Source organism: Stenella coeruleoalba (assembly GCF_951394435.1).
Source record: "Stenella coeruleoalba genome assembly, chromosome: 14".
Lineage (NCBI taxonomy): Eukaryota > Metazoa > Chordata > Mammalia > Artiodactyla > Delphinidae > Stenella > Stenella coeruleoalba.
This window is the reverse complement of record NC_137160.1, coordinates 85241494-85260614: the sequence shown is the minus strand read 5'-3', so window position 1 is coordinate 85260614 and position 19121 is coordinate 85241494. Positions and strand designations below refer to the sequence as shown.

The following is a 19121-nucleotide window of genomic DNA, read 5'->3' as shown; positions in this document are numbered from 1 at the left end:
TTTCCCCAGGCAAAACGCCAAGGGATGTCCCCGGAGACCCTGTGTCCCTGTCAAGCAGGACCACCTAAAGGACCCATGATGCACAGACTGCGGGACTCGGGAAGAGCAGGACAAGATGCCGCTTATCATCATACACTGACGCTGTGCTGTGCTGTGCTGTGCTGTGGACACCGTATCTGGTCCAAAGTGGCCCTTCCCCTCAGCAGCACCAGAATGGCCTCGAGGCTCTGCGATTGTTCTGTGTGAGCAAAAGGTAAAGCAAACTTTTCTCCAAAAGCACAGCCAGGGACAGTGAAACCTGGCGGGTGAAGCCGTGCAATGGGCTGGCTCTTGTTTCTACGGCTCAGTATTGAGTCGGGCTGATGTTGCCTAGGCTTCCGGCCAAGGGACAACAGGGCGGTGAGAGCGTGTGTGCACTGGGTCAGGTCCCACCAGCTTCCCGCCTCACAGGACCTGCCACAGCAGATCACCCATCCCTGGCTCTAACCCTCTGAAGGCTCTGCCCTGCTCTCCCATTTGTAAACTGCACCATCGAGATGACGTTCTCCTGACGGTGAGTCCAAAATACTTAGCTGTGCTTGACCAACACATTCTTCTGTGTGTCCTTCTGATGTGGATAAACAAGGAAATCCTTCTCTACTTAAAAGTCTTTAAATGCTAGAGATGACACAGATGCCAGCCCAGAGAGACTTTGAAAGGGCACAGACAACACTTATCCTAAAGGAAGGAGGGGGAGGGTCGACTGGCATCTTTGACGTCTCGATTTCCATAACCATGAACGTGGAAGTCTGTGACTCCAGGTGAAAGGAGTCAAACCAAGTGATGAGAAATGATCATCATACAAGTTCTTTTCATTTGACTGAAAGTTGGGGAAAAAAAGAAGAATCCCATTGGGTTCCACTGTGTCATGCAGTTGGAAACCCTTGTTTCATTTTTGTTTCAAAAGAAGTTCCAGAAATTAACCTCCATGTTTAAATAACAGGACCAGGACATTTGTTTATTTATTTTTGGCTGTGTCGGGTCCTCATTGCTGCACGCGGGCTTTCTCTAGTTGCAGCGTGGTGCATGGGCTTCTCATTGCGGTGGCTTCTCTTGTTGTGGAGCACGGGCTTGCTCTGTGGCATGTGGGATCTTCCCGGACCAGGGCTTGAACCCGTGTCCCCTGCACTGGCAGGCAGTTCTCAAACACTGCGCCACCAGGGAGGTCCCTGGAGAAATTTTTTAAAATTTATTAACCCAATGAAAAATAGCAATAAACCGTTAAGTGTTAATATAAATAACAATTTAATTAAAAATGACCACTTTTTGGGCTTCCCTGGTGGCGCAGTGGTTGAGAGTCTGCCTGCTAATGCAGGGGACACGGGTTCGAGCCCTGGTCTGGGAGGATCCCACATGCCGCAGAGCAACTGGGCCCGTGAGCCACAACTACTGAACCTGCGCGTCTGGAGCCTGTGCTCCGCAACAAGAGAGGCCGCGATAGTGAGAGGCCCGCGCACCGTGATGAAGAGTGGCCCCCGCTTGCCACAACTAGGGAAAGCCCTCGCACAGAAACAAAGACCCAACACAGCAAAAATAAATAAATTAATTAATAAACTCCTATCCCCAACAACAACAACAACAAAATGACTACTTTTCAAAACAAAAAAATGTGAGAAGAGTGGCATAGCTTTGCACGTTTGCACATCTCTCGTGCCCGGCTTAATAGAGGATGGCTGGGTTCTCATATCAGTGTCTGCATTCAATCTGTTGCAATATCACATATCATGCAGCTTCTGGAAAATTCACAGTACACACAGGAAAGAACAAACGTGAAAAAGCAAATAACACCTTGCTGCTGCTGCTGGTCATGATGAAAGAGTCTTAGGGACCCCAGGGGTCCCTGGAGCCCACATTGAGAACCACTGCTTTATCTATTTATTTTTATTGACGTATAGTTGATGTACGATATTAAATAGGTTACAGTTGTACAATATACTGATTCACAACTTTTAAAGGTTATACTCCATTTAGAGTTATTATAAAATATCGGCTATATTCCCTGTGCTGTGCAATACATCCTTGTAGCTTAGTTTATACACAGTAGTTTGTACATCTTCATCCCATACCCCTATACTGCCCCTCCCCACTTCCCTCTCCCCACTGGAACCCACTAGTTTGGAGAACCACTGCTTTAGATGGACATCATTCCATCCATGAGTACCATCCTCTGAGTATAAAAGGCCAGCTATCAGTGGTCTCACATTCGTGATGTGGGAAAGTCTTTCCCAAGAGGCTCTGCTTGACTCAGTTTCACGTCACACCCTCTGCCTTGTATCTTTCGTCCAACCCTCTGGCAACTTTGCCCAAAGAAGCAAATGGCCTATTTTTAGTGTCTCTAAACTGGCTCCACCAAATCTTGGTATAGGAAGGTGCAGACACCGAGGCTCAAAGAAATTGTGTCACGTCCAAGATCTAATCACTGGTAAGTGGAAGCAGAATACAGGCTATCCAGTCAAGTAAGATAATCACAGACAAGTCTCCACCCCTCAAGTGCCCTCCTGATGGTCTGGCTGAACTGGGTGTGTCTATGGCTCACGCGTTCATTCTCTTGACCTTCCCTAACAGAGGGAGAGATCCTGGTATTTCAGATTTTAAGGAAGAAGTTATTCCAGGGAGATGAATTTCAGGAAGTGAGAGGATCATGAGAATACCTTTCTTTTCTTGCTAACAATTTCTTCCACACCCATCCTAAAGGAAGATCCCTAATTAGGAAATCCAAGGTTCAGACCGGGAGCCTCTGCCCAGCAGAGGCACCAACAAATAGATCCATCCCACAAGTAACATCTGCCCTCCGGAAATCGTCAAACTGGTGAGGAATAATTACGAAAAATATGGGTCAGACGGACAGGACACGGCCAGGGGCTCTGACTTGGAGAAACTTGGATCTGATAGGATTTATGAAACCGTATTTTCTTGCTTTCTATCACAAGGTACCACAGCACATGAGTTGATCCTGGATTACTTATCCCACAAATATTTACCAAATATTTACATGTCAAGCAGTGTTCTTAGCCTTGGGGAAAATTTCAGTACTTCAGGCACCGTCCCTGCCTGCACAAAGCTGATGTCATGGTGAGAGCGCCACGGATGCTAAAGAAATAAATAGGATTATTTCAGGGAGTGATGAATACTATGGAAAAAGTAAAGCTGGGTAATGGGAGAGAGTGACTGGATGCGTCTCTCTGGGATGGCATAGGAAGGCTCATTACACTCAATGATGATGAGAAACCAGCCATGCATTCTAGATGAAGAGCAGAAGAACAGAACGTCTTGAGATGGGAACCAGCTTGGTGACCCATGGAGCCCACAGAAGGCCCACGTGGCTGGAGCGCAGGAGCAAGGAGGGGGGCTTATGGGAGCAAGTGAGGGCGGATAACAATGTTTGGAGAAGTATTCGAGTTTCTGAGCCCTGGGTTTGAATTTTCCTCATGTTCCATCACCACTCATCTGTTCACAGCCAAATCTTTCTCAAATGGGCAGAGAAAAAAATCGGCCTCTCTATTTGACACCCAAGCCAGATTTCCAATATTCAAAACTTCCAATATGCAAGAAAAAAATGAAGTTGGATCCCAAGCAATTCAAAATGATCACTTTGCTGGCTCAGTAGAATTTCTCTTTCCTCCAGAGAAACAGCTCCTATAACATTGATCCCGATGTCCCAACCCCAAGGGCAGGTGGAAAGAATCTTTAGCCAAACCCAGTGAAGTACACGTATGGTATAAAAGTTCTGATTTCCATTTAGAGGGAAAGCTCCAATATATTTATTAAGTCTGAAGTGCAAGCGCATTGCTATGGTGAGAACAAAATCACCACTGAGGACCCTGGAGTTTCATGCAAGATTTTTAATACAGTATTTCAAATTTAATTCAATTCAGCAAATATTTAATGAGCTCTAACAAGCTGCGAGTCTTGGGCTGGGGATGTAGAAGCAACCAGTCAGCAACTGTCAGCAAGGAGCACATCATCAAAGGATGACACAAATTTAGATAGTAAGTTCTAGTGTTTTGAATAAAATATAAAGGGAACAAAGAAGGTAGTGTGAATAATTATTTGCAAAGAGCTTTGTGGATTTCGGCTACATGGCTCAAAAACTGTGCCAATTACCATAATTAAAATATCTAATTTCATAATTAGGGATTATAAATTATAACAATATGGAATACATTATCTTCTTCTTTTCGCTCATTAAGTGGTCTTTGAAGTCCTGTCTAAATGACACTGAGCGACAGTCAACCTAAAACACAACAGAAGTAGAGGGTTTTTTTAAATGAAGTTAATAGAGATAAAGGTATATTCCACTTATAGAAGAAATCCAATTCTCACCAAACAACACCCCTCTAATTAGGATAAAAATCACAATATGTGCCTTATACCCCTGAGTAGCGCTGTCCCTTTGAATTTTTTTAGATTGTTTACTGCACAAATCATTGTTAAGCAGTCATGAAACTATAAAAAGTGGGAGAAACAAACAGAAACAGCTATCTACACAGGAACCAAATGCAAAAATGTAATAGGTCGATTCAGCAGACCACGGGCTTTTGCTGTTGCTATTTTTTTAAGTAAAAAACTCTCAGGTGAGCAAAAAGAAGGGTTTCCTGGAAATGCACATGGAAAACTGAGAAAGCCTTCCGAGGCCCTCAGGAAACAACCCTGTCTTCACCTCCAGGACTCTGGAATTCAGAGCCTCATTTCTGCCTTTACGCAGAGGCAGGTTTTTTCTTTCAGCAACTGTGAAACAAAAAACAAAATCCAAATTCGATATTTGGTCTCTCTCCACTTCCTCCCAAGAGCGGGGGCGGGGCAGGGGGCGGGGCATTTGTCCCTTTTCTGTGCTCTGAGCCTCTCTCATCTCTTGGGAAATGCTCCTGCCTCAGGGCCTTGACACTTCGTGGCTTCACCTGCAATCCTCTCCCTGGAGCCCTCCGTGGCTGGCACCTTCCCACCGTTCAGTTCTCTGCTTCATCCCTTAACAGAGCTTCCCTTCCTAGATGACGTTTTCTGATAAGCTCTCCTCCCCACCCAAGCCCTGCTCATCACTCTGTTCACAGTACTCGGGCTTAGTCTTCAAACTCCTTTCTACCATTTGAAATCAGCCTGTGGATTTCTGTACAACTGTGTTTGGATGCTGACTTTCCCGCTACAGTAGAAACACCTTGAGAGAAGGACTTGATCAGCCTTTGTTCGCACCATATCCATGCGGCCCGGAACTGAGCCTGAAAACAGAGAAAGCCCTGGAGTCTCCCCACACTGCAGAAGAAACCAAGGCAGAGGAGTTAGGTGGCTTGTTCGGAGTCGCAGAGCTGGAGAGTATCGTGCTGGGATTCCTACCCAGACAGTCCTAACCAGCAGGCTGGACCGCCCCTTTGTTCACACCCAAGTGCGAAGGCCCTCACAGAGGAGTTAGGGTGCCGGCCTCGCCGGGCCAGGCTGGGCTCTTTCTGTGACCCAGGGGAGAGGGCACAGAAATACACCTGCTCCGTTAGCAGCAGGCTCCCAGTACGTACGGGAGAGATCAGGAGGACAGAAGCTCACATCAGTGGGGGGACTCCGTGACCTCAACCTTCCACCCCGACCCTGTCCATCCGTGATCCTCCAGCATTCTGGGCTTTTGTGGTAGGCAGTGTCCCCCTAAAGATGCCCGATCAAATCCCTGAACCCCGTGAGTATGTTACGTCCTGTGGCAAAAGGATCTTTGCAGATGGAATTGAGGTTAGGGACCTTACAAAAGGGAGGTTAGCCTGGATTATCCCTGCAGCCCCAATGTAATCACGTGAACCATTAAACGCGAAGAGGAAGGCCAAAGAGTCAGACACAGAGGTGCCGTAGCAGAAGAAGAGGCAGAAGATACTGGAAGCATGGGAGGGACCAACCCACCATGACTGGCTTTGAAGATGGACCAAGGGGGCTCTGAGGCGAGGAATGAGGGCATCGTCTAGAAGCTGAGGACAGTGGACGGCCAGCCAAGAAACAGGGACCTCAGCCCACAACCATAAGAAACAACCTGAATGAGCAAAAAACCGTATTCTCCCCGAGAGCCTCCAGAAGGAATGCGGCGCTGCCGACACCTGGATGAGACTCACATTGGACTTCTGACCTACAAAACTGTGAGGCAGTAAATGTGTGTGGTTTTCAGGCACTAAGTCCGTGGTCACTTGTTACGGCAGGAGCAAAGGACGACTGCAGATTTAGAGAGGAAATACTGTCTTGCCTAGATGACAGGGCTGGTCAACCTTTCGGGAGACTCGTGAATCGGTAAGTGTGCCTTTGTAAAGAGAGCAGCAGGGGTTGTTATCAGATGTCTTCATCGATGAGCTGCAACCTGATTGGCACGCCAGGAACATTGAAGATAGACAGTGCATTGGCTTCTCTGTCATCTGAGTGCACTGCAGCAGATGGGGCGTCCTGCCTCGGAGACGTCCCAGGCACACGCATGTGTATGATTAACCATAACATCAAAAGAAAGCACCCCAGAAAAGGGAGCCCTTTATGTCTCCTGTGAGCTCAGGCTCCTGGCATGCTATTCCTGGAAACCACCCAGCCAGGAGCCCAAGACGGCAAGCACAAGTTGAGCAAGGAGTTCTGGTTCAGAATGTGTTTCTGAAGTAACAGGGCAAAAGGAAAGGCTGTGGTGAACCTCAGAGAAAGAGCTTGGAGATCGTTTCAGCGGCATCTCATCACTAACATCTAGTATCCTCCGCCGTTCACGGAAAAGTCTCCTACTTTCTTTCTGAGAAGCCACCCTGGCTTGATTCAGCCCGTGTGGTTTGACTTGAGCCCACATTTTCTAGGGGTGGACACGTGACCAGGCTTAGTGGACATGTGACCAGACTTAGCCAATCAGAGTATCCCATCTTTTGGGTTTACAGTCATTGGTTCAGAGATGAGCTTCTGCCTCAAATCAGGCCAATCAGAGGCAGCCTCAGGATCTTTGCCGCAACCTCAGTGTTTAGGACAGTGGCTAGCACAGAGTAGGTGCTCAACGAACATTTAATAAATGAAAAATAGATATGTGTTATTTTATTGCAAGCAAATCAGATTTGGCAAATATACGTATGTATTTTGGCAATGGTTTAACTAATGTCTGTACTGATTATCTCTATAGGTTTGCTTACTTTGGAGGGAGGAGGTGTTTCCCCTGATAGAGTGTACGTTTCCACCAGGGCAAGGATCACATTGCTATTGTTTCCTGCTGTAGCCCCAATGCCTGGTAGAATTCCTGACACGCTGTCAGCACTCAGGAAATATGGATTGAATGGATGAATGACACTCCCATTCCCAGCCTCAGTACTGTTGTTCTTCCTGGATCTTATGTTTGCTCAGGAAATATTGATTGAACGAATGAGTGACACTCCCATTCCCAGCCCCAGTACTGTTGTTCTTCCTGGATCTTATGTTCGGAGCTGAGTAATTAGTTTGAATTCTGGTTCTTTGATTTGGGAATAGTGAACACAGCTGTATACAACTTTCTCAGTCTAATTCCATCAGAAACAAGGGCCAAGAACAGACTCATTGTACTTTGCCTCTAAGAAAGCCTCAGCTGACGGGTGGGGGTCCCCGATGCAGGATGCAGCCCAGTGGATCAAATAGTTGATGCGCATTACATGCAAAACTGAGCCAGAGCCCATGTAAATTCATCTATATGTCTCCAACCCCTTCAAGTTCCTCGTCTCAAAGTCCACAGAAAATGCGCCAGTGTGATCACTATATGGCCATCGCTTGAAAATGGTTAAATACATCAGGCAGCTAAATATTGCAAATACCAACCATTCTGTCCCACCACCTAGCTTAGGAAGTAAGTCTCAGAGAGGCCCTAAGGTTCCCTGGGGACACCCACCTCATCCCACCCACCCCCTGCCCTCCCCAGAGACAACCTGATGTTTATATGTATTATTTCCATGCATATTTTTTATTTTCTACTTTTACCACATACATATGTACTCACAGAAATGCATGAAATTACTTGGCACGTTTTAAGCTCGTGCGGTGACATCTTGGTCTAGGTACACTCTGACAACTTGCTTTTCCGTTTTTCTATTCAGTCTTATGCTTTAAAGGCGGGTCCAAGTTGAAACGCGCGGCGCTAATTATACTCTCCATGGCCGGTGAATGCGTCCTTGGATAAACACAGGCGCACCTGCGTCTCCATTCGCCTGCTGGTGTGCATTTGGGCTTAAACGCTCTGTGATGCTGCCTTTCTGAACAGAGCACAAGAGTGCGAAATCAGACTCCGGGGACGGAAAGAGCTGGCTTCAAACCAGCTTCCTTAACTTTGCTCTCTTGTGAAAGCCACTTCACTTTCCTGACTTTCCTTTTTCTCATCTGGAAAGTGGGGGGCTTTCTCATGAGTACTTCTGAAAACTGTTGTGAGGAATTTAGACGGGTGGACGAAAAGTTTTTAGGAACTTTCGAGATGCTGAAACAGGCAGAGTTGACATTCCAGGGAGTGGAACTTCCAATCCCATTTTACTAATGCCCCACGAAGAGCAGTGGACCTTCACCAGCTTGCATTCATCAAGCCAAGCCCCACTCATCCTCCCAAGCCTCCTCCTCCAGGAAGGCTCCTCTGGTTTTCCACCTGGACTTCACTGTCCTCTCTCTTCTCTTTCTCAGGTCACTTCCTGTCCACAACACTTCCTCGGGGGCTTGAACAGCAGCTTGTATGGTCAGAGAACCCCCAGCTCAGACGTTTCTGTCTCCCTTGAAGCTGCCACACAGGCCTCCATAGTAGGTACTCTGCTGACTCATGTTGATGGACAGTCTTCTTTGGTTCAGCAAGAAAATCCTGATGCCTTCTGCAGAAGCTCATCAGTATTGCTTCATCTCATTCTAGAATTCCTAAATGGAATGTTGAATCCTGCTATCATATCTATTTCTGGATTCATTTATTCAATAGCTACATTTTTGCCTAGGGAAGAATATTTGTTAATTTACACATTTGCCTTCTCTCTACCTCTAGAGAGTCTGTGAGTTCCATGAGGGTCAGGATTATTTATCCAAAAAAAAAGAGAGAGAGAGAGAAAGAGAGAGAGGAAGGGAGGGAGGGAGGGAGGGAAGAAGGGAAGGAAGGAATGAATGAACGAACGAACAAATGGATGAACAAACTAAGAGAGGTAGGGGGGAAATTAACCAGAATTTGCACATAACAGATGGTCAGAAAATACCTGTAAAATGAAAACTACATTCTAGCCATCTCTAGGAACTACAAACTACAAACCCTGAAGGAGTCAACTAGATTTCTTGAGTCTGAGTCAGGGATCTTGGACCATTGAGGCTGACCACCAAGGGGCTGACTTGGGTACATCTGAGCCTCAGTTTTTCTAATTTCTGATGATGAAGAAATTGTGGGCCAGTTTTTCCAAGGCCTGACATTGCTCCTGGTTCTAGATATGGTTTGATGCACAGACCAGATCTTAAATAACATTGAGTGACCGAGTAAGATAGCTGTCTCCTTCAAGTTCTCCTGCAACCCTCTGTACTGAGACGTCAAGGAGAAGTCTCAGTTCAGTGCTAACCTTTCTGTAACACTGACTCTTCTCCTTTGAAATAGAGAGAGCAGGCCTCCAGCCCAGCCCCTTCTGTAAGCAATGGTACCTAGATGGAATTCAATATTGTTGCTTTGCATATGTGGTATTTATATCTATGACAACCTTTTCTTTATCACAAGTCAGTTTTCTATTTACGGTGGTGGATGTCAAGCTTCCTTTTTAGATGAATTTACATGTTTTTTAAAGTGAGTTGACTTAAGTTGTGAGTAAATGATTCTACATGGGGTGCATATCGTAGTTAAATTCATGAAGATGACCGACCATAATGGATGGACAACAAGGTCCTACTGTAGAGCACAGGGAACTATATTCAATGTCCTGGGATAAAACATAATGGAAAAGAATATATAAAAGAATGCATATATATGTATAACTGAGTCACTTTTTGTACAGCAGAAATTAACACAACATTGTAAACCAAATACACTCTAATTAAAAAAAAGAAAACAGATCAGGCCCATCACTGATATGACAAAAAGTAAAGTCACCAAAATGGTAGACGGTTGGCATTATGGAAACACAAGACAAAGCATATATACTTGAAATGATAAATCACCTCTAATGCCAGGCAGGAGGAGGAAACCTTTCCCAGAATTAGACACATGTCCCTAAAGGTCCTAAGCTTTCATACCCATTACACTTTTATTTGCCGTGTCACCCATCCTTCTGGCGTTGACAACCCCACATACTTCATTTTCGGATCAGAGTCTTACACTACGTCTAAATTCAACTGTTCCCCCAACAAACGTGCACTGACCACCAAGAGGACACATGGCAAGCCCAAGGTTGCACAGGTAGTTGGGGGGTGACTGACATTCACACCCAGGCAGCTGGAATTTAGTCCTCACTCTGAACCTCTCTGCCCCACTGTCCTATGAGGTTTCTCAGATCTGAAGGGTCTCTCTGTGATGGGAAGAAGGACTGCCATTAGAAATCAGGAATGAACTTCCCCAAGATCTCTTTCAAACCCTCTTGATACCAAGACCAGTCCGATCCCAATGCAATGCTGCCCAGCCCCCAGCAGCGCACACCCTCCAAACCACATGTCACGGCCACTGCTGAAAGTTTCTCAGGGCACTGTCAGATTCAGGTACCAGTACTTAACCTGAAACCAATTACATGTTTTTGAACAAGAAATTGAATTCCCCCTGAAATCCGCACTTCTCAAACTCAAACAGCAATGTAACTAACATGTGAGCAGAAAATTCACGAGGTACAAAAATGGCTCCCAAACATAAGAAAAAAAGGGTTCAGACTGACTTTATAATTAGATGCAATCTGAAACAACACTGAGATACCATTTCTCACCTAACAGACTGGCAAAAATTAAAAAGCACCCCAACACATTCTGCTGGCGAGGCTGAGTGGAAGCGTTCTTGTATATGGATGGCGAGAGTCCAGACTGGCACCGCCCCTCTGGAGGGAAACTTGGCGAAACGTAAGAAAACGTCATACGCACTTACATGTTTTGACCTAGAAATCCCGTTTCTAGGAAGCCACCCTGAAGATATTCCTCCAAATACCTAAAAATCCATGCATACAAGTTTACTCCTTGTAGCACTGTTTGTAGCTGCAAAATATTGGAAACAATAAAAAATATCTCCACATAGGGGAGGGTCTGAATAGCTGGTGGCACGTCTATAAATGAAGCATTACACAGGTATAAAAAAGAATGGGGTGTGGGATGTTAACGGCGGGGGAAGTTGAGACATGTGCGGGGGGTATACGGGAACTCTCTGTACTTTCTGCTCAATTTTGCTGTGAACCTAGAACTGCTGGGGTTTTTTGTTGTTGTTTTTGTTTTGTTGGCTGCACCTTGCATCATGTGGTATCTTAGTTCCCCGACCAGGGATTGAACCCGCACCCTCAGCAGTGAAAGTGCGGAGTCCTAACCACTGGACCACTAAGGAAGTCCCTAAAACTGCTTTAAAACACAAAATCTATTTAAAAGGGGGATGAAGAAAGAATGAGGACCCGAACTGGAGGAATTTCCACGCTATACTGTTAAGTGTACAAAAGTGCGTCCCTAATACACTCTCGTTCATGTCAGAAAGAAGATCTAAGAAAATGCACGGGTATCTACTTATTGGTGCAAAATCATTATAGGAAGGAAAACCAGAAACTAAAGAGATTGGTGTGGAAAGAAGGGGGGTATGGGAACGGGGGAGTAGGGATGAAGGGGGAAGGCGCACCTCTCTGAGCAGACAATTTGTATAGCTCTGACTCAGAACCAGAGCAGCGTTTCAGATATTCTAAAAGTAAACACATGATTTTTTAAAACTCAGGATGTAGGACAACCCAAAATGGAATATAAATGGTAATAATGAGCCAAACTATAGTACAAATGAGCAACCTGCCACCCTAAAGGAAGCAAGAAAGAAAAGATCTAGTCTAAGTAACTTTAGACACTGTATTGATTGGATAGTGTAAGGCTATAAACAACTAGCAATTCTGAAACCACACACACTAGGATTGAAGAAATACGTAAATGTATGAGAACATGAAAACCAGGTTTCTCATCGTCAGAAAAAGAAGTTAAAAATAAGGAAAGGGGGAAGGTTAGCGTGAACCCTGGTGATTTATTGGAATCAGTGTTATCAGTATGAATCATGTTTTGGCGGGGGAGAGGTGAGGGACGGATGAATGGACGGATGACGGATGGGTGGATGGATAATGGATGAATGGATGGATGGATGGATTGATGAATGGATGGATGGATAGATGAATGGACGGATGACGGATGGGTGGATGGATAATGGATGAATGGATGGATGGATAGATGAATGGATGGATGATAGGTGAATGGATGGATGGATGGATGATGGGTGAATGGATGGATGGATGGATAGATGGATGGATGGATAGACAGATAGATAGATGGATGTGTGTGTGTGTGGATACAAGGGCTAGTATCCATATGTACATTTCATAGCTCTCTTTACTAAGTTGGCTTAGGAACAATGATACCTCAGTAGCAACCAGCACGCCTAGCACTGAGACCTTGAGATGGAAGTATAGGCCTAGGCAACCTTCCTTAAAACCCCTGCTGTAGCACAAGAATATTCTCCATTTGAAGGGAGCAGACACACAGCCAGACAGACTTGAGACTAAAACATTCAGACTGAACCTTCTAAGTAGATCTTTAAATCCTCCTTGTGTTTCAAATACAGAAAAGGCAATTAAAGGAAATGCAACTCTTAAGTAAGCTTTAATTACAGACAGGTTTATGACATCTCCTGAAGATCGATTTACAAAAAATTTAAGGCTCTGTCCTCTCTCGCAATTCATGTGGCAAATCCTTCTGGGAATTCTAGGAGGTTTAGACTTCTGACCCACCACACCTCAAGCCAAACGGAAGGCAAATTTTGTCTGAAAGCTTATATTGAAAGTCATGAACATCTGCTGGCAGATCCTCATTTTGTCCCAGAGCCAGCTGACCACAAAATGCTGTATCAGAATGTAGGACCATGTCATGAAGCCCCAGGGACGTGTACCGATAAATGCCTCGTGCTCGGACAAGCCATCCTCCCTCCGTTTAATCTCAAAATTCAGTGCAGTGGTCAGTCACTCAGTGGGTGTTACAACCGACGTCCATGTGCTGAATGAGAAATGAAGCTCTATTTGGTCCCATGTTTCCTGAGATTGCTTTCCCACCCGACCCTTGTCACTACACTGACTAGGAGCCCAGGAGAGAACTAAGTGCAGAGTTTGGAAAGACAGCCAGAGTCCATGGTGTGCACTGGGCAGAGAGAAACTTCTGGGTGAAGATCTCCTGACCTGGCAGTGCCAACAGACACTGTCTCTGGGGGAGGCCCAGAGACAGCTTCAAGGGCAACACTCATGACCTTCTGGAATCCAGCAATTCACCAGCACCCCGAATTCTTGGTGACCAACAATTTCCTCTCCAGCTCTATAAACCTGTCATTTCAAAAACTGTTATATATGGGGAAACAGTATGCATGGCCTTTTTGGCCCTTTTGGGGTGGTTTTTTTTCACTCAACCTAAAGCCCTTGAGATCAATTCAAGCTGCTGTATCAACAGTACCTCCAGGGACTTCCCTGGCCGTCCAGTGGTTAGGACTCCGCACTGCCGCTGCAGGCGGCCGGGGTTCGGACCCTGGTGGGAGAACTAAGATCCCGGCATGCCCCGACGCTCGGCCAAACAAAACAATTTTTCTTAAACTCCTTTTATTGCCGAGTAGTGTCCCATGGTACGGATGTTCTGCGTGTTAACTATTCACCCGTTAAAGGACCTGTGGATTGTTTCCAGTTTAAGATTATTACAAATAAAGCTGCTATGAACATTCATGCACAGGTAAGTAAGTAATAAAAGAAGTAAACGCCCAGGAGTGCCACTGCTGGCTTGCATGGTCAATGTCTGAATTTCATGTTTGAATTTCGAAGAAACGGCGCAACCGTTTTCCACATTGGCTGTACCATTTTACATTCCCAGCAGCACGCGTGAGAAATCCATTTCTCCAAATTCACACAAACATCTGGCAGTGTGTGTGTGTGTGTGTGTGTGTGTGTGTGTGTGTGTGTATGCACGCATAAATATATATACAATAAATGATGATATACATACACGTATAAATTTTAGCTATCTTAACAGGTGTGTAGTTATTTCTCATCTCGTCTTGGTCTTAGTTTGTATTTCCCCAATTGCTAGTAATGTAAAACATCTTTTTCATATGCTTACTTGCCATTTATATTTTTCTTCAATGAAATGTTTTTTTTTTGTTGTTTGCCCAATCTTGCCAAAATACACCTTTTTTTAAATATTATTGAACTTTGATTTTTCTCCGTCAGATATGTTGTTTGCAAATACTTTCAGTCTACAATTTCTTTTCATCTTAACAGAGTCTTTTGCAGATTGAATATCTTTAATTTTGATGAGGTCCCATTTATCTTTTTTTTCTCTTTTATGCATCAAGCTCTCAGTGTCAAGTTTAAGAATTGCTCACCAAGTCTTAGGTCCTAAAGAGGTTCTAGGTTTCCTGATAAAAGCTGTATTAGTTTACATTTTACATTTAAATCTGTGATCCATTCTGAGTTAATTTTTGTACAAAGTGTGACATTTAGGTCAAGGTTCATTTATTTTGCCATTGATGTCCAATGACCCCAGCACCATACATTGAAAAATGACTGTTTGCTTTTTAATTAAGACATGATATACCTCTGCTGAGTAATTTTCTTGTGGACAGCTTTCTGTTAGTCTGCCACTGTCATGTCACCCTAATAATTGAGACTTTCCCAGGTTTTAATGTGCTAACACTCTATCTCAACAAGTAAAAAAAATAGGTGTTAGTCTCAGCGTTTTTTTAACCCAGAATGTGATGTCAAAATACTTATATCTTCTTCTTACACCCTCTTGCTGCATGCATTCGACCTTTCAGCTAGTATTCTCATTTCTGCAAAAGAAGGTGACAGCCTCCTCCCCTTCAATGAGAACACAAGGTCTAAGTGGCCACTGTATACTGGTATCCCTGCTGGCCCACTCCCTCCCTTTAGGTTTAGACTGTATTTCTGTACATGCACATGATTTGTCCTTCAGTCTCACGCCAAAGGCTTTCTGACATTAGAAACTATTTTTTCTCTTCTTGAACATACATCTCCCGAACACTGGGCAAAATCTCACCTGCTTCATGCCTTCAACCACTGGCCGACCCCAGGGCAAGGATCTCACAATGAACAAATCAGTGATAGTCATGAGGGCACTGACCACCACGTCTTCTTGTTTGGCAATGCCCCGATGACAACTTTGTCTCCAACTACAGCCCGCTGAGCTGAGAATGTTCCGGGCCCCATAAAGGCCAAGGGTGCCAACCTCTCTGCAAGTGGAACATGATTTCATCCAGCGTCTCCTTCCCTAGCTGGACAGCACCGCCCATCCTGATATTACTGATGGTACAGTGCTCACCTCGCTGCATTGGAAATGAGCCTTCAAGACTCCCTTCTGATGGGTCCACAGACATCTTAAAGCAACTCCTGTGAGAAAACTGAACCTTCTGGACAGGAGCTGGTATCCTCATTTGAACAGAAGTTCCAATCCCATGACACAGTCTGACACCTCTGAAAAGCATCGCAATTTTCCCATGATGATTGGTCTTCCTAATCTATTACTTCAATGTAGAAAATAATCTGCACTTTGGATCAGCTCAGGCAAATGACACACCTCACATGAACTTCTGAGTTCCTATTAAAATGAAACTAACATGTTTGCCTTCAAAAGCTTAAATCCGGCATTAATCCCCCAAAAAGAAAGTATTCTCCAAAAGCAAAATACTAGCCCATAAGGATAGCTTGCATGTAACACTGGCAACCAATTAGCTTTGAATATAAATTATGACTTACCTCTGCGCTGTGACCTTGAGTTCCTCAGAAAACACTGGTTTCTTCCAAGAAGGTGATATTTGCTCTGAGGATGTGACCTGTCACAGGAAGAGAGTTCACAGTGAGAACAATCTTTGTATGATGTCAATGGCCTCCTTGGTCTTCTATGGCTAAGTAGGAAGACGAAGGAAAGAAAAAGAAAGATGCTGAGTTAGATCAAAAAGCAGTTTACAAATGAAGTAGAGAAATCTGAGCTGCACTTCGTTAGTGATGTCATATATCTGTGAAAGGAATTTGTTCTGTAATTTGCAGGAAATGACTCTCCATGGTACATGAGTAACGTGGTAGCATCCTTGGAAACAGCCTGCACACTACATACGTGTGTAAAGTGGAATTTGCATGAGTGATCACTTGCATGTGGCTAAAATGTATACGAACGGTCTTTTATATCCTCTTCTCTCACTCAGAGTTCATTTTTGGTGAGCAGCCAGGACCCTGGGCCCAAACATCACTTCTTTTTAACTGTCATGCCCCTTCCTCCATCCTTGGGTAAATCTGCCACGGAATCCAGGTCTCTGCCCACCAGGAGACTCTCAGCCTCCTGGCCTCAGAGCTGGGATCCATTGAAGTCCAAGTAGTACAAGGGTTTGGGCAAAGTCAGCCCGACGTGACCACAGAAATTAATTCAGGGATCCCCATGCAACCCACAGGGACAGGAAACTCTCTCTGAGGAGGAAACCTGATGCTAATGCAAGAACCTGGGAGACCAAGAACCCAGGGGCTGCCCGAGCTGTCTACGCAAGCCCGCACCAGAAGGGAGAGAAACCCACCCGGACCTTGTAGCCTTCTCACAAGCCCTGGCGTTGAGAGTCGGCCTCCCCAGGCCCAGCGCGTCTTCTGTGCCACGCTCTTAGATCCGGGACGCTGGGCTTCCCCCAGAAGCCCCGCCCCAGAACCGACACTTGCATCTCATTGGGCATATTCATGTCATGTGACCATTCATTTCTGCAAGGGTGTCTGGGAAATGTAGTATTTTTTTATCCTGAGCTGGGCATACTGGGTTGCAAACACAATCTGGATTCTTTAAGTGAAGAAGGGAGGAAAATGATTACAGATAGAGTAGCATTAGAGGTGGCCACATTGATAAACAGCTCTACTAGGAGGCGATGGCCAAAAGAAATAAAAAACAAAAACTGATAAAGAGTTTTAAATGGCTCCCCTTAGGAGCAAGGCTAGAAATAGGGAGAAATGGAGAAGGACAATTTTGCTTTTTAATATATGCCTTTCTGGATGATCGATGTTTGATTCTAAATAAATCACATGTAGTCCCATGAGCTGAGAGAATTTAGCAATCCTTCCATTCAATGTGCAGTTTCCTCATCCCTGATCCCATGTGATACTCGCACCTGACATAGTTGCTCCGGTTACACAGCTATTTCCTCTGATCTGGACTACTGGTTGGCTTGGAATAGAATCAAAGTGTTTCTTTTTTTCTGTACAGTCTCCTTGAATAAGAATATTTATCTGCACTGGAAGTGGGAGGGGGTTTAGAAGAGTGATGAAGACAGAACTTTCTCAAGATTTTATACACTGTTTTATACGCTGAGTGTTGGCCCAGTTGTGGAGTGACTCTCTCAAACAGCAGATCTTAGAAGATTTATGTTTCACCTGATGTTGGCACCTTAGTTTTTTTCCTGGAAGGGCCTGCTTAGTTGAGCATAAATTACAGGGACACCACACACTCTAGTTTGTTTAAACAGCTTGTTAAAATCTCTCCTCCTCATATAAGGATGTCAATTTCTGAAGTCTGCAAGTATGCAGTCAAGATTATGCCTGAAAAGCACCTTAAATTGCCCATAAAGAACAGAACAATTCCACCTCTTAATAAATCCAGAATAGCCAGCTTCTTCTGGAGTGTTGTGTCAGACCATTGTTTCTTTGGCCCATCTCTAGATGAACCTGAGTTTAGGCACATTTAAAAAAACAACAGCAGGGGCTTCCCTGGTGGCGCAGTGGTTGAGAGTCCGCCTGCCGATGCAGGGGACGCGGGTTCGTGCCCCGGTCCGGGAAGATCCCACATACCGCGGAGCGGCTGGGCCCGTGAGCCATGGCCGCTGAGCCTGCGCGTCTGGAGCCTGTGCTCCGCAACGGGAGAGGCCACAGCAGTGAGAGGCCCGCGTACCGCAAAAACAAAAAAACAACAAAAAACAAAAAAACAGCAGGTATACATACACACGCACACAACTTGTGCACACACACACAGAGACTGAAAGCTGTCTCAAGACTAGACTGATAGAAGGAGAATTTCAAATTTCAAGAAAGGTGGATTTCTGAAGAGCAAATGCAACTTTTTAACATCAGTTGGTGGTGTGTCTCAGTATCTATCAAAGTGCATCAAGCCCAGCTTAAAGAGTCTCAGGAAGGAGAGAAAAAAAGATTCCCATTGAGTTGGATTTAGTTTTTGACCGTCAGCTCATGCAGGGGCTGGAGTGGAACCTGGGCAGGGAAGCAAGACGCAGAGATGCCCTGGCCCCGCTGCCAGTGCCTTTAACCCATGCGGCCCTGCAGACCCTTCGCTACTGCGCAGGCAGCAAGACAAACACATTTTCGCTTTCTGTCCTCCTGCATCCGCACCCCAGGACCCTGGCAGAAGCCGTGCGCCGCCTGCGTCCCTGCGGGGCTGAGGTCTGGCCCCTCGCAGGTCCCCAGGGCCACCAAAGCCAGTGCTGGGCGAGAAAGGGCGCTTGATGCCACCTGCGCCAGGAGCTTGGAGACCACTCTCCCGCCCCACCCGCCGAGTCGGCGCGGTGATCCCCGCCCCAAGTGTGCACAGTGAAAATAACAGTAGTCGTATCACCAGCTGGTCTTCTAGTGAATGCTCCAGGCTCTGGGCTGTGTCCGACGTGTCCATGACATTCCCTCCACTCCAAGAGGCCGCGCGTTCCCCTGGGGTGAAAGGCTGCAGGTAGGGGACTCCTGGGAAGCCCGGTTCTGTTCCAGAGACTCGCACCCACCAGCGTCTCTGGGCCCGACAACCACTACCTGCACCCCCCAAATCACATCGGACCGAATCTGGGGTGTCAGGGGGAGTCCCCGAATTCTGCCAAGCCCGGGTTTGCTGTAGCTGCGTTGTGAGCGCGCCTTCCTCCGTTATCCACGAGCAGCTCTGGGACCTGGGGTTGGGCAGAAGGGGTGCGAAAAGCC

The 19121-nt window shown here is 45.6% G+C and overlaps 1 long non-coding RNA gene across 3 annotated transcripts in view; it reads right to left on the bottom strand.

The window, feature by feature from the left end:
• LOC307197166 overlaps positions 1-16838 on the bottom strand; it is a 160144-nt gene extending 143306 nt beyond the window's left edge. For 2 of the 3 annotated variants that reach the window (XR_013831337.1, XR_013831338.1), the window contains exons 1-2: positions 16748-16819; positions 15939-16087 (exon numbers count right to left, since the gene is read on the bottom strand). This is a non-coding gene — a long non-coding RNA (uncharacterized lncRNA). Of the gene's footprint in view, positions 1-15938; positions 16088-16747 lie in introns of all 3 variants that reach the window. The other variant, XR_013831336.1, reaches the window with a different exon arrangement.
• Between the last annotated feature and the right edge of the window lie 2283 nt (positions 16839-19121).